The following is a 14,222-nucleotide window of genomic DNA, read 5'->3' as shown; positions in this document are numbered from 1 at the left end:
TCTTAACTTGGACTATACTAGTGAGTCTTACTGGATGGAAATACTGTGAATGACTTAATGGACTGAATGACAATGCTTAAACTCTAACTGGATTAAAAACTATTTAAACTACAAACAGTGTTTGTGTTCAGTGTGTGTATACTCTGGGACCCTTCCTGGTTTGACTACTGCTGCAATACTCTTCTAGGGGTTAATCCCCAAACCCTAACAGACATCATGATTTCTGGCTGCTGAATTCTGTATCAATTGAGGATCTCTACCAGAGGTGGTATTCAGCAGATTCTGACCAGTTCTGGAGAACCGGTAGCAGAAATTTTGAGTAGTTTGGAGAACCAGCAATTGTCACCTCTGACTAGCCCCACCCCGTGCATTCTCTGCCTCCTGAGTCCCAGTTGATTGGCTGGGTCTTCTTTTGTTGCCCTGAACAGGAGAATGGAGCTGGGAAGCAGGTTAGTGGGGTGGGGAGGGAATGGGATTTTGCATTAACCTTTTCCCATGAGTGGGGAGGGAATAAAGATTTTACAGCATCCTTCCCATGGAGTGGGGTGGGAATGGAAATTTTACAGTATCCTTTCCCTGCCACATCTACCAAGCCACGCTCACCAAGACATGCCATGCCCACCAAGCTACACCCACAGAACTGGTAGTAAAAAAAATGAAACCCACCACTGATCTCTACCCTCTTCTAGGCATTCTGAATTTTTGAAGTAATTACGGAAGAGAAATAAGTAAGCCCTATAAAGTGCTCCACTTGAAAAGAAAAGTTCATCAATAGTTAATTGGCCTTGTTAGGGGAAGCTTTTGTATACAGTAATGAGCTTTGCTTTGGTTAATAGTCCTTTTGGCTTTCAAACAGGTATCCATCATATTTTCTCTTACTTGCGTGAAATATTTTTATTGTCCATTTAGATGATTTGTTGATTCATTGCTGATCTAGATGATTTGCTGTAGTTCCTGCCCCTTGAAAAGCCTCGACCAGAGAAATTTTATTTCTCTGCAGGCCCTTGTTACATCCCAAATGAATTATTGTAACAAAGTCCACAAATACAGTACGTCCGACTGGCCTTGAAGAACATCTGGAAGATACACTTGGTGCCCTTGGTGATACACTTAGAGAAAAAACACATCAAAACACAAGTGTACTTCTTAAACAATACCCAAAATACCTCTGTATTTGTTGCCACTGTGCTTCCGAGCATAATTCAAGATGCTAAAGTAACCTATAAAGCCCTACCTGTCATGGGACTGAGTTATTTGAGGTTATTTAGCCTCTTTCTTATTACATCCATCTGTGACATCAGGTCCAACAGAAGAACCATGTTACAGTCCTCTCTGTTAAGAAGCCCCACGTGATTGGACCTGGAGAAGAGCCTTTTCTGCATGGAGCTTGCCCTTTGGGGCATCACACTTTCCATAAAACGAGTTTGGCTCTAACCTTGCTTGCCTGGCTTTGTCATTATGTCTCTGGATCAGGTTATGTTTGGAGCACTTGCCTGCTTATTATGTTTTATGGTTTTAATAGCATTGTTTTATTGAATATTTGGTTATTGTTTGTTTTATTGTATTATTGTTCTGATTATATGAACTGCTCAGAGTCATGAATGTGAGTTGGTTAACTATATAGATTGATGGATGAATGGATGGATGGATGGGTGAGTGGGTGGGTAGATAGATAGATAGATAGATAGATAGATAGATAGATAGATAGATAGATAGATAGATAGATTCACTTCTTAACCTATTCTCCAGATCTCAGCTGTCTCTTTATTTATTTATTTTTTTAAACAAATTTTTATTAACTTTTAAAGACATACAAAACATACAAAAATTCAAGACATAAAAACATAAAAAAATCTCTTTTCTGAAAGTTGCTTAATCCCGGGTCAAAACTCTTGGTACAGACACACATTCAAATTCATATTCATTTTACATACCATTCCATATCTTATTACATTTTCATTTTTCTATATAGCTTCTCCTTTCTTTTAAATTTTCTCAATTTTATTTTATTTATCTCCTCTCAATTCAAATCATAATATTTATTCTTTGTCTGTTCTATTTCCAACTATCCGTTTATCTTTCTTCTTAAAAAAAGAAAAAAGAAAAACCTTCTCCTGTACACTGATTGGAGTATGACGCCTATGTCTCTTTCCCCTATATTTATAATACTTAATTTAAAGTACATAACTTACGTTGGGATTCTGTCTGGTACATTCTAACATTATACAATATCATCAAAACCAATACAAATCTATTCATTAATATTAATATTTATTCATATCTTAAACATCTAGCACATTTCTTATCAATTAGATCACATATTTCTATGGGAGCACCTATTTGCCATATTAGTTCCATCCCCCACATCACATATTATAAATCATTATTACATTACATGTTCCCCTCTCCTTCTTCAAACCTCATTTCACGAATACTTTCACTATTATAACATAGCCTAATCATTGGTATTAACAATCATTTATATCTTTAGACATTTTACACATTTCAATTAATTATCATACCTTTATGGGAACACTTCTTATACTTTCCAAAATTATCCCGCCCCCACATCACCAATCTTAAATCATTATTTCATTAAAGTACTCCCCTCTCTTAACAAAAATTTCACTAAATTATACTAAATATTTATCACATTTTAAATTACATATTATTTCCAATCTTCTATAATTATTTCTAAATACAAATATAAAAATGCAATCTTATGTACCCTTCTAGAATCCCTTTTCCAATAAAATCTATCCATTATCTCTGAAAAACTTTTGTGTTTTTGCATTTTGCTCCCCATCATTAAAGTTTCTTATTCCTTCCTTTCTCCCTTGCTTCTTCTTCTCCTTATCCTCTTTACCCCTTTGTCTCTCCACCTCCCTTTTATCCTGTTTTCTCTCTTTCTGTTGTTTCCTAACACGATATCCTCTTTTCACCTTATTCTTCTCTTTTTGGATTGTTTTCCCAGGTCTTAAAGTCTTCTTCTCCTTTTTCTCCTCCTTCTTTTCTTCTCCAACCAAAGTCACATGTTCTTCAAAAATGGCTTCTTCTTTATCCCGCTCATACGATTTTACATAAGCACAAACCGCCATTTCTATAAACTGAAAAAGAATGCCAAAAACATCTTTTCCTTCTCGCTTTTCTCTTTCATATTTTTGATGTATAAGTTCTAGTTCATCCACAACTGATGCCATTGTACAGAGAATTTTTTTTCCAAAACAACCACCCAAGTGCTTTTTAGTCTGAGATAATTCTCATAAAATCCAAAGTCATCAAACAGTCCAATCAGCTGATTCTTTTTAATGCTTTCTCTTTTTCCACTTTCTCTTTTTGGGATAAAGTTTGATCACAAAGTTCTCTTTAAAATATATCTTTAGAAACTCTTATTGCTGTTTAATAGCTCTTTAAAATTAGCTCTTTAAAGTTTTAGGCAGTCTTCTCCTTATTTTCAGGTTGCTCCAATTTTTATTTTTTTTTCCTCTCCCTTCCCACTCACAGCCAAAAAAAAAATCTTCTTCTTCTTTTTTTCCCCCTTTGAATATTCTGAAATCCTTGCTCCTTCAATATTTATTTACCTCCAGAACAAATTCCCGGATTTCTCTTATAGTTCCACTGCTGTCACGTTAGGGAGGAGAGTGAAAGGAAGAAAAAAAAAAAACTTACTCTTTTGAAATGTTCGCCGCTTGTATCTCTTTCTTGAAACAAAGTATCCTTAGCAGCCTTCGAGGTTACAGGAACTCTCTCTTAGCTTTATCCCAGTCAGAAGCAACTTCCACAGCTCTTCCCTCTTCCTCCAGCACGAATCTTACCCGGCTGCTGGCTTCTTTGAGGCGGCCATTGCTGACCGCCGCTCATCCACCTCAGGAAAAAGGGGTTGTTCCGGCTGGAAAGGGGGTCTGCGTTACCCCCAAACCTCTGTCCGGATCCCCTCTCTCTTCGACTGCCTCTACAAGGCAGCCATAGCCCCCAGACCTATTTAGATCGGGGGCACCTTGGCAGCGAACGCGGCAGGGATCGCAGAGACGCGAATCCCTGCCGCTCCCAAAGCCGCGCAAAACCGGAAGCCCAGCTGTCTCTTTATTATAGACTCTTGCTTTGGATTTCACCTTGAAACAGCCTGTTTACAATTCGTTTTGGGGTTTGGAGACAACATAAAATACCACATATATACCCACATTAACATCCCAAACCAATTCATGCATTTTTTTTTTCTGAATAACTGCTCCAGTTGGGAATAATAATGTTTTAATGAGGATCTTTCGGCCACCAAGAAAGCTTTCTAGCATTGGTGTCATCTCCTTAAAGGCACTGAGTAACTTATGAAACTCCAAACAGACAATTTGGAAGACTTTAAAATTCATTCAAACACTTAGTGTCCAGTCAGAACATTTTTTTTTCATTTTAACTTATTACATTCTTAGTTCACCTGCATAATATACCCACATTAACATCCCAAACCAATGCAGCTTTAATGTTACAACAAGTGTTCCTTGCATACATTATTGAGGTTTTCCAGGCTTAAGATAATCAATACAAAAATAATATAGACATATATAACCATTGGTTGAAAGTATAATATAAATTTTAAGATAAAATTTGGAATATCTCATATAAAATGATGGAATAAATAGTTTAGTCATGGATGATTAATAATTGATAAATATATAAGTATACATTAGTTTGACAATGTGAAAATTGATATAAACTATGAGTAATGACTACAAAAGGATAGCACAAAAGATTTGTAACCAACTGACATGCTGTATGTATATAAAATGGAAGATGGTTTTATGTTTTTATGTTTTGTATGTGTATGTTTATTTTAAAAAAGTAAAAACTCTTTAAAAAGATTATCAATACAAAATAGAAATTAGGTTATTTTAGCTTAGGATACAGCACAGCTTCCTTCCTTCCTTCCCAAATACAGAGATCGCCTTACAGTATTTCTAATTGATTGTTTATTAGAAGCTTCTTGGGGAAAAATCAGTTGATTATTAGTTAGAGAATGATGTTAGAGAATGATGCTGGTTCTATTCTGATTGGTCTGCTTCATCAGTCAGTTTTATATATTATTAACACATTAAAGAATGAAGAAGACACGTATTTATCACTCACTGCTCACTAGCAAACTGTTTAGACATTCCATTTATTCTTTTGGCTTCTTGGCTTATCATGAACCATTTGAGGAGAACCAACCTTCAACTTTATATTCATGCAAAAACGAAGCTTATTAAGCTTGACTGTAAACTTTCTCCAAATCAACTGATATATGGTAAAGATTCATTCTCTCATGTATACATTTCTCAATCATCTGTGGGTATATCAAAATCTGCCCTGCGGAGTTCTCGCGCGATTTGAGATGCTCAACCGCTTGGGCGGGTTGTTTGAATGCGAGCGAGTCGCTGCTGGAAGGAAGTTTTTGGTTTTGTGTGATTCTGGATATGGAAGAGGAGAAAGCGGCATTTGAGTCTCCAAGGTAATGCTGACACAAGAAAATGGGATACAATCTCTTCAAACTTAAATGACTCATGTATTCATCTCAATTCTAAGATCTCAAATATCAAAAGGTCACTTTAGTTGAGAAAAATAGACAAAGATCCGTCTTTGAAGACAGTGCTAAGTAAGGTAGTCCATGAAATGTTTCTCTTAAATAGCCTGCTCAATAAATTGGAAGAGGAATATTGTCATCAGAAGAGACTGCAGAAACAACTCAAGGATCTGCAAGAGTCGGTGGAGAGGGACTACCTGGAAGCCTAGCATCTTGAAGAAAATGTGCCAATCTACCTTCCCCAAGCTGCGCAAGTCAGTTCAATAGGTGGAACTCTAAAGGAGAAGGAACTGTGCAAAGCTGAGGAGAATAAGCCTGCAAAAAAGTCAACCAAAATCTCCAAGTGCATCAGAGAAGCACCCTTCATAATGAACGAGGAGTTTGAGAGCATTCCCTCGTACATGAAAGGCTGTCTGACCTGCAGCCAAGTGAATACGGTCATCGCAGAGATCAACAAAGCTGTTGCTAGCAAATACAGCATCATGCACCAGCCTCTTAAAAGCATGGTGAACACAACCCGGAACCTCTACTTCCGATTCCAGGAAGAAGAAACCAAAGACACAAAAGGTGAATATTTTATTGTGGAAGCTGATATTGAAGAGTTCACCCAGCTGAAGGCTGACAAACGTTTTCACAATATCCTGACGATCTTGTGACATTGCCACCGAATGCGGGAAATCCAAGGATCACGACTTGTCTGCTATACTGTCTACTAATTTTTTAAATTGTTTTTTTCTTCCCCGACAATGCTTTGTTTTCTTTCCTTCCTGCCATTATTATTAGAATAGATGGGTTTTTGTTGGCATTAGTAAAATGTTCATTGTGGGACAAAGATTTTTAGCTTTTTGTCATGATGAACCAATATCCCAGCTTTTCCTGCCATCTCCTCATTCCCCTTTAATTTTCTACTTGATGAGTTTAAGACATTTTAATTTGGCAACAGGAGAAGCATAATAGATGAAGTGTTTGAAATGTGATTTGCTCAACATCTTTGGAACTAGAACTATGGAAATTGTGTGTTGCTAATAAATCAAAGAAGAAATAAATGTGAAAAAAATAATAATCTGCCCTGCAACCCTTCCCCACATTTCTACATTTTTTATTCATTGTTGCCTCTTGGACTCTTTCAATTTTCTTTCATTTTAATTTCATTTAGAATAAATTGCCACCATACAATAAACAAAATGAAGTCTGATGTGATTTGGAGGACACAGTAAAAAAATGTTTGCCCTGTTGAAGAAGCAATAAATTACCATTTATTTAAGTTGCATGCTTGCCCTTCAAGGTCATACTCTTAACTTTAGGTTTTTAAGCCCTACATAAACTAGTCTTTGTAATATTAAAAAAACACAAAAAATGTGGTGAATTTGTGGGAAAGTTTTTGAATAATTTAAATGCTGCTCATCCATTTGTGATAAAATAAACTACTGCTTTTATTAGTGGGGAATATCTTCCTTATTTAGATATAACTGGTTTCATAATCTCCAGTGGTTAGGGCTAAGGATCAGTGGAAGGCTCTATGATGCAGATGTAATCTCAGGATTAGTTATCAACATCTCTATTAATAAGGTCTCAGGTTAGGAAACCCTACAGCCTGCAGTTTAGAAAATTACTGACAATACAAAAGACAGCACTGGGCTAGATAATTCCAGCGATCCAATTCAGCAAAATAAGTTTGAGTTATTGTGCTTCTTCCCCTTCTCTGTATAATGTGATCAACTTATCTGTAGAGAAAGAAATCATAAAAAGTAGAACATTTTCTCATGTTTGACTTTACTTACAAATATGTAAGCTGAGGACAGCTTATGAATCAACTGAACTCTACTGCAAAGAAGTTCCACTATCTTATTCCCACTCCCAGACTCACTCACTCACTCACTCAATCACACACACACGCAAACACACACACACACAATTCCTATTTATTAGTGACATTTTTCACACATCAAGCTAAGTCATGGTTCAAACATTGTTTAATAGTGATTTTCTGGGTTGAGCCAACAAACTAAACATTTAGGGCAGTTTCATATTATGCTGATTTCTATTCACCAGTTCATCAGAAGCTTAGAACTGATCTTCAGTCCATTTTATTGCTTTAAACACTAAGAAAACTGAGTCATTCAATGTGGTTGTTTGTTATTATTTCCAGATGACAGATCAAATAGTGATCAAATAACATTCCATGTCCATTTTTAATTTTTAATTTCATATTCTATTCATTTCTCTAGTGATTCCCTCAAAAACCCAAGTAGATGTAGGAACGAAGGTAGAGATGCAATTTTAAATTTCTTCATAATAATGTCTCAGCAATTAACTGATCACCTTTGAGAAAGAGGAAGGCCCCTGACTGAGGCAAGACATTAAGCAACTTTTTACTAATAGTAAGCCCTGTCACCCACAAATGCCTCAGAAGGATTGTTAGTTTATTTTATTTTGTAATATACTGCTTTTTAATTGTTTTACAAATAATTCAAAGTGGTGAACATATCCAACCATCTGCTATTCCTGTTATGTTCCCCATAACAACTCTGTAAGTTGAGTTGGGCTGAGAGAAAGTGACTGGCCCAATCACCCAGCTGGCTTTTATGGCTAACATGGGACTAGAACTCATGGTCTTTAGTATTATCAAAAACTTAGCTTTAGGCTTAATAAAAAGTAATTATAGATGACAAATAAGTTTTTAAAAATAATTAAAATTCAGTACCACCTAAATTCAATATTTTTAGATTATACAATTAGGCTATTTGACTAGTGAAATATTAAGGCAATAATCAAAGTGAACAGAAACATGACATTTTAGTCTCTTTAGCTATAGTTGCTTTAAAGGATAGACAATGTGTGATTTATATTGTTTATAATTTTTCAACATTTTTCTGTATATCTTTAACAAGAGTTTCCATCACAATAGAAACTTAGCATTCTTTTACAACAAGGATGCATCTGAAGCAGTGTTTATAAAAACTGTTATGTGAAGGAAAGTAAATAGGGATTTTTCTTTTAAAAATCTTCTTTTCAAGAAAAGAAACTGGCAAGCTTCAACCTAGTTTTTGCCAGTTGTTAGGTTACTTTGCTTTCATAAATATACAATGAGGGATTTAACGTGTATTATTTCTGAAGGTTATCCTTCATTTACTATGCATTGTGTTTCATTCTCTATAACAAATACATATTTATTAAGCATCAGAATGGGCTATTAAATACTGACTTTCCTACTTTTTTTTACTTCTACCCATGATGCTGATATAAGATTGTTGTTTCTTTTTTTATTATCAGGCATGACAGACAGAGATTATCCAAGAAAGGGCTTAAAACATCCAGATGGCAGCCATAGTCATGGAATCAAGCATGGTTAGTTTTGATAGCATCTCAAACTACTGCTTTTTACTTACTGCATACACAGTGTGTTTTCCTAGAATGTATGTGCATAGATTTGGCACAAAAAATATTTTTAAGTTTCACTTCATTTTGTGGGCTGTGCTTTTAAACCGTTACCTAGTCTTTGATCTATTTTTGCTGTCCAGTGATCATTTCCAAGCTACATCCTTCACATCTTTGATTGATTATATGGAACATAAAATTTGGACTAATTAGATTTAGTCCAAGTTTCTGTTCTATATATGAAGAGCTGCCAACTCTTTCAGGGCTGTCTTCAGGCCTAGTGGGAACCACGTTCTTTTATGAGTTTCTGGCTCTGAGACCAATGATTGTTTGGATGAAGTAAGAAGTGCAGAGCCAGTGAAAAGAAGAGTAAACAGTAACTGTTTCAAATACATTTTCAATCAAATTGTTATGCTTCTAGGCTTGGCAGAATTTGAGCCTTTCTGAATGACAACATTCTAGATTTTGTCCAAATAAAGTAAACCCATGTTAGTTTTGGATCTGAAACCTGACATTCTGGAGGTCAATTTAACATACAGTATTTCAGAAAGGGGAAAGACTACATTGTACAGAATTAGAATACAAAATGGATGAATGGGGGCCATGCAAATTTTTGCAATACAGATATGGGCATCCTTAATCTACACAGGAATTATATGTCTCATTTACAAAACATACCAAACTAGTCCTTTTGCACTTTTTTCCCTCAAAAAATACTGTCCTTGATTTGATAAAGGAATTGCAACTTCCACTTTCCATTGACCACAAGGTGTGATAAAGTTAAATCTCTGTCAGTATTATTTGTAGAACATCACTAGGTGAAAAAAACCTGTGACTTATCTAAGCAAGGAAAATCATGGTGTAGAGTTTGTAATTTGCATTGTAAAACCGATTAAGGGATTATGGAATTGAATGGATTGGGCTTTGTGATAAAATCCTGCTGTAAACCTGAGTGGAAAATAAGCAAAATGCCAAAGAAGCAGAAGGAAGAAGCTTATGCGCAGGAAATTATTGATTGATAAAAAGAAAAATTATGTCTGCAAAGATGCAAAAGAACAAGGGTTTGAACTAGTGCAAAGAAGAAGGGCTAAGAAACAAAAAATGATATCTGCAAGGGGAGCCAACATTATTCTGCAATTGGCTACCAAGATCAGGTGGTCTTTTGACTTCTCCTGATTCCAAATGTATGAGTTATATTCTTTTCTGCTCAAATTCTAAACACAGTGGACATTGCAATTGTGCAATCTATCATGAGCAGCAATTGCACTCTGAAAAATTACCACCCAGGCATTTTCCAGTAACATAAGCAATCACGTTCCCATGTCCTTGTGTTTGCATTTGTAAAATGAACATCTGCACTTTTGAACTTCATTGCTTATCTGAGCAAATGTTCCTCTGTTCCTCCCCCCCCCAACAGATATGCATCTCTATAGATTTGTCTGCACATATATAATTTGTGCATGTGCATTTAAATGATCGGCAGCACATGGTATGTGAACTTATTGAGTTATAAGACTTTCTGAAGATGCTACAGAGAATAAATATTTACTTGATCGATGCTGACAGTGGCTTCAGTAGTTCTGTTTGTCTGCCTGCCTGCCTGCCTGCCTGCCTGCCTATCGTCTATCTATCTATCTATCTATCTATCTATCTATCTATCTAGCTATCTAGCTATCTAGCTATCTAGCTATCTAGCTATCTATCTATCTACTAGCTAGCTATCATCTTATTATTGTTGTTACATACATTCCAATTCTAATACATTTAATATAATTCCCAAGAGATCAATTTTTGAAAATATATTTATGTATGTTTTTTGTGTGTGTGTGTGTATGTGTGTGTGTGTATATATATATATATATATATACATATATATATATATATATATATATATATATATATATATATATATATATATATATATATATATATATATATATATATATATATATACCAGTTTGTATATGTACGTATACACACACACACACATATCTATATCTATATCTATATTTATATGTTTTCTGAGGTTTTCGCGGGTATTTGTATGTGGATCTTTGGTTATTCGGGTTTTCTCCCACGTAAAATTATATAAAAAAATAAGCCAAAATACTTCCAATTTTACGCAGAAGTTGTAGCAACGTTTCAGCAGAATCTCATCTGCCATCATCAGGCTTCTGTATTGTGTTCGTCTGTGAGTCAGACTGTTACAGTGGTTTCAGTTTTAAATTTGGGGCTAGCCTATTGCTGTGCCAGAATGGTTTTTTCTTCATCCTGATTGGTTGGGAGTCTTGGTCTGTGTTTATTGGTCTTGGAGTTTGCTGTGTTCTGCTTGATTGGTGTTTCTAATATCTTCTGTCTGTTTTGTGGCTTTTTTTTTTTTTGTCTTGATTGGCTGGCAACATTGTGTTACTTTATTGGAGGCCTTTAGGGCAGCTTGGCTCCGAGTAAATGGACGGCTATCATTTGTTAGGAAGCTAGGTTTCATCTGGGTGCCTGGTTGGGGTGTGTTTGAGCTGGAGGTATCAGGGGGGATCTGTTTGTGCCCAGGTGTTTGCCTGGCTAGTGGTGTGGAGATTTTTCTGTTTGTGAGTGCAGGCTTCCAAATGATTGACAGTCGAGTGGAATCATCTCTTCTATTCATGCTTTCTGGTCTTTTTTCAATCTCTATGGCTTCTCTGATAATTCTGTGGCTGGGGTTTTCTATAGTGGTTAGGGTTTTGGTGCCATTGAAGTTGATGCTATGACCTGTGGCTTTCATGTGTTGGACTAGGGAGGAAGTGTGATCCAGCTTTTTGACTGCATTTTTGTGTTCATCCAGGTGGGTACTTATTCTTCTATTGGTCTGTCCAATGTATGTGGCAGTGCATGGTGCACAGGGGACTTCATATATCCTTGGTTTTCCAGGTCAATTTTATCTTTGGGGTTTCTAAGAATGGCTGCTATTTTTCTGTCTGTTTTGAAGGCAGTTTTGATGTGATGCCTGTGTAGTACCTTACTGATTTTAGTAGTACCTCTTATGTAGGGCAGGACAGCTGTTCCATAGGTCTGTTCATCTTCTAGGTCTCCATTATGTCTCAGTGTGTTTTTGTGGATCAAGCCGGTGATTTTGCTTTTGTGGAAGCCGTTGGCTGTCAGTACTTTAGTCAGGGTGCATAGTTCAGTCTTTATGTGTGTCTTGTCTGCCAGGCGTTTGGTTCTAGCAATTAGTGTTTTAGCCATGGAGTTTATCTGTGCTGGGTGGTGGTGGGATTGGGCGTTGAGATAGCGGTTGGTGTGTGTTTTCTTCTGGTATATGGTGTGTCCTAGTGTGCCATCTGTTTTTTTGTAGATTAGTACATCTAGGAATGGTAGTTGTTTGTTTGTTTCCGTTTCCATTTTATATCCCCTGTTGTTTGGCAATTGTGCTTGAACATCTGCAGAAACACCCCTGCCTTTAGCTCAGATGCAGAGATTTCTAAAATGTCCATTCCTATACATGAAAGATGGGCCAGGACTGGGCACTTCGCAGATTTGAAAAATACCTGTCAATGTGTTTGAAACAATTTTCAGGAAGGGACTATTCTAGAGCCAGATTTGAATTGTTAAATTCTACGGTCAAATACATTCACCACCTGCCATCCTCACCTGCCATTTCATGAGTGGACATCGATATGTAGTGCTTCAACCATCAAAGGTATTGCTCGTGTTTTGTTCAGCTGTCAACTGTATATATATGCCCCTCTTAGGTTTAGATATTTAACATCCTTACTTGGAAGAATAGCCCAATGGAGTCAGAATCACAGATCATCCAATTTCTTCCTGAGCTCTAATGTATATATTGTGAGCAGAACTGTTAAGGCAGTTGAAATATGAACCTGTTATATCAAACAGATTAGTGTATCCTGTAAAAGTGATCCATTTATTTGAATACTATTCTTTCTATTTATCACATATGTATTTTATTGCTGTGTTTTCTTTAATCTATTTTACCTTGGAATTATATCCGCTATTTTATTTTTATTTTATTTTACTTTTGATATGTGCATAAAACTAATTAATATACTACTTACTACTTATAAATCTTCATGTAGTTAAAACACAATAATAAATTGGCATTTGTGACTATTCCCCATATCCCTGGAAGGCATTTTTAAGCAAAGGAAGCTGTTAGCTGCAATCTTTTTATTTATTTATCTCACCCTTCAGCTATATACATTCAGAACAGCTCACAATCAATAAGAGTAATAGAAAGAATCAAAGAGTAAAACAACACACTTAAACAGCTAAGGTAATAAAAGTCCACAAATACCATAAAAATAGCGTAGAATTAAAGTTGTCTAATTTTATTAAAAGAGATGTGTCTGTGTGCTTTTACTGATTATTCTGGTGTCAAAAGAGGATAATAAATTGAGTGGGAACAGGATGAAAAGATTATGAAAACAGCATTTCAGAGACCGGAACTAAGAAAATTATCTCACTGATAATACAACTAAGCTCAGAAATCAGAGGTATCTGGATGGCATCCAGGAATTCTTATACATAATCAACCATTGTTTGTTTATTTCAAACATGCCTAAAAGTAGCCTGATTGCTTCATAGCAACATGGAGAGTGTAATTCATTTGTCTTTCAACTACTACTTTTTTCAGACAGACCACCTTTTTAGTGTTATTTAATGTCAGGATTTTAGAGGTTAAGACTAGCCAATTTGAAGAACCTTGCTCTATTCCAACACCAACATTACCTGGATGCTTCGTCCTACTTTACTTCCCTTTTCTCCAGATTTATATTTTTTCTGACTTCCAACTTCAAGTGGAGTTATGAAGACCATGAAAGATTGATTATTCTTAGAAAATATTTTTTCCGGTTCTAAGCAGGATACTGCTATTTTGTGGATATTGAAATGGGTATTTCAATATCCTAATTTATTCTTTTACGAGAATAAACTGAAAAAAGAGTACAGAATATTCATTTTGCAGAGAGCTAGGAAGTGAAAAGTAAATGCCTTGTCTTGATTATTATAACCAAAAAAAAAAAAAAAACCAGCACCACTAGCTTACATAAACCCAACCAGACAGAAAATCACTTTTAGAATTGACAGAGGAAATTTCACTGTGATAGGAGAAACTATGCAGTGAAAAGAAAGAACAAAAATGCAAAAAAAATCTTCAAATATATTCAATTTTTTAAAAAGCATCTCTAAAGTTATGTCAGCAGTGGGTTTCTTAGAATAGAAGCAGCCCAAGTTGCCCATTTATTTGTAGTTAGGTAATACAATTATTAGAGAGAAAGTTTAGTGTAGTGGTTAAGGC

The 14,222-nt window shown here is 35.7% G+C and overlaps 1 pseudogene; it reads left to right on the top strand.

The window, feature by feature from the left end:
* Positions 1 to 5,394: 5,394 nt before the first annotated feature.
* LOC113427658 (SKA complex subunit 1 pseudogene) lies at positions 5,395 to 6,270 on the top strand (annotated as a pseudogene).
* The last annotated feature ends 7,952 nt before the right edge of the window (positions 6,271 to 14,222 follow it).

The sequence above is a fragment of the Notechis scutatus genome, chromosome 3, assembly GCF_049901735.1.
Source record: "Notechis scutatus isolate UNSWTSFEM ecotype Mainland chromosome 3, rNotScu1.2, whole genome shotgun sequence".
In the NCBI taxonomy this organism is placed as follows: Eukaryota; Metazoa; Chordata; class Lepidosauria; order Squamata; family Elapidae; genus Notechis; species Notechis scutatus.
This window is presented reverse-complemented; position numbering and strand designations above follow the sequence as displayed.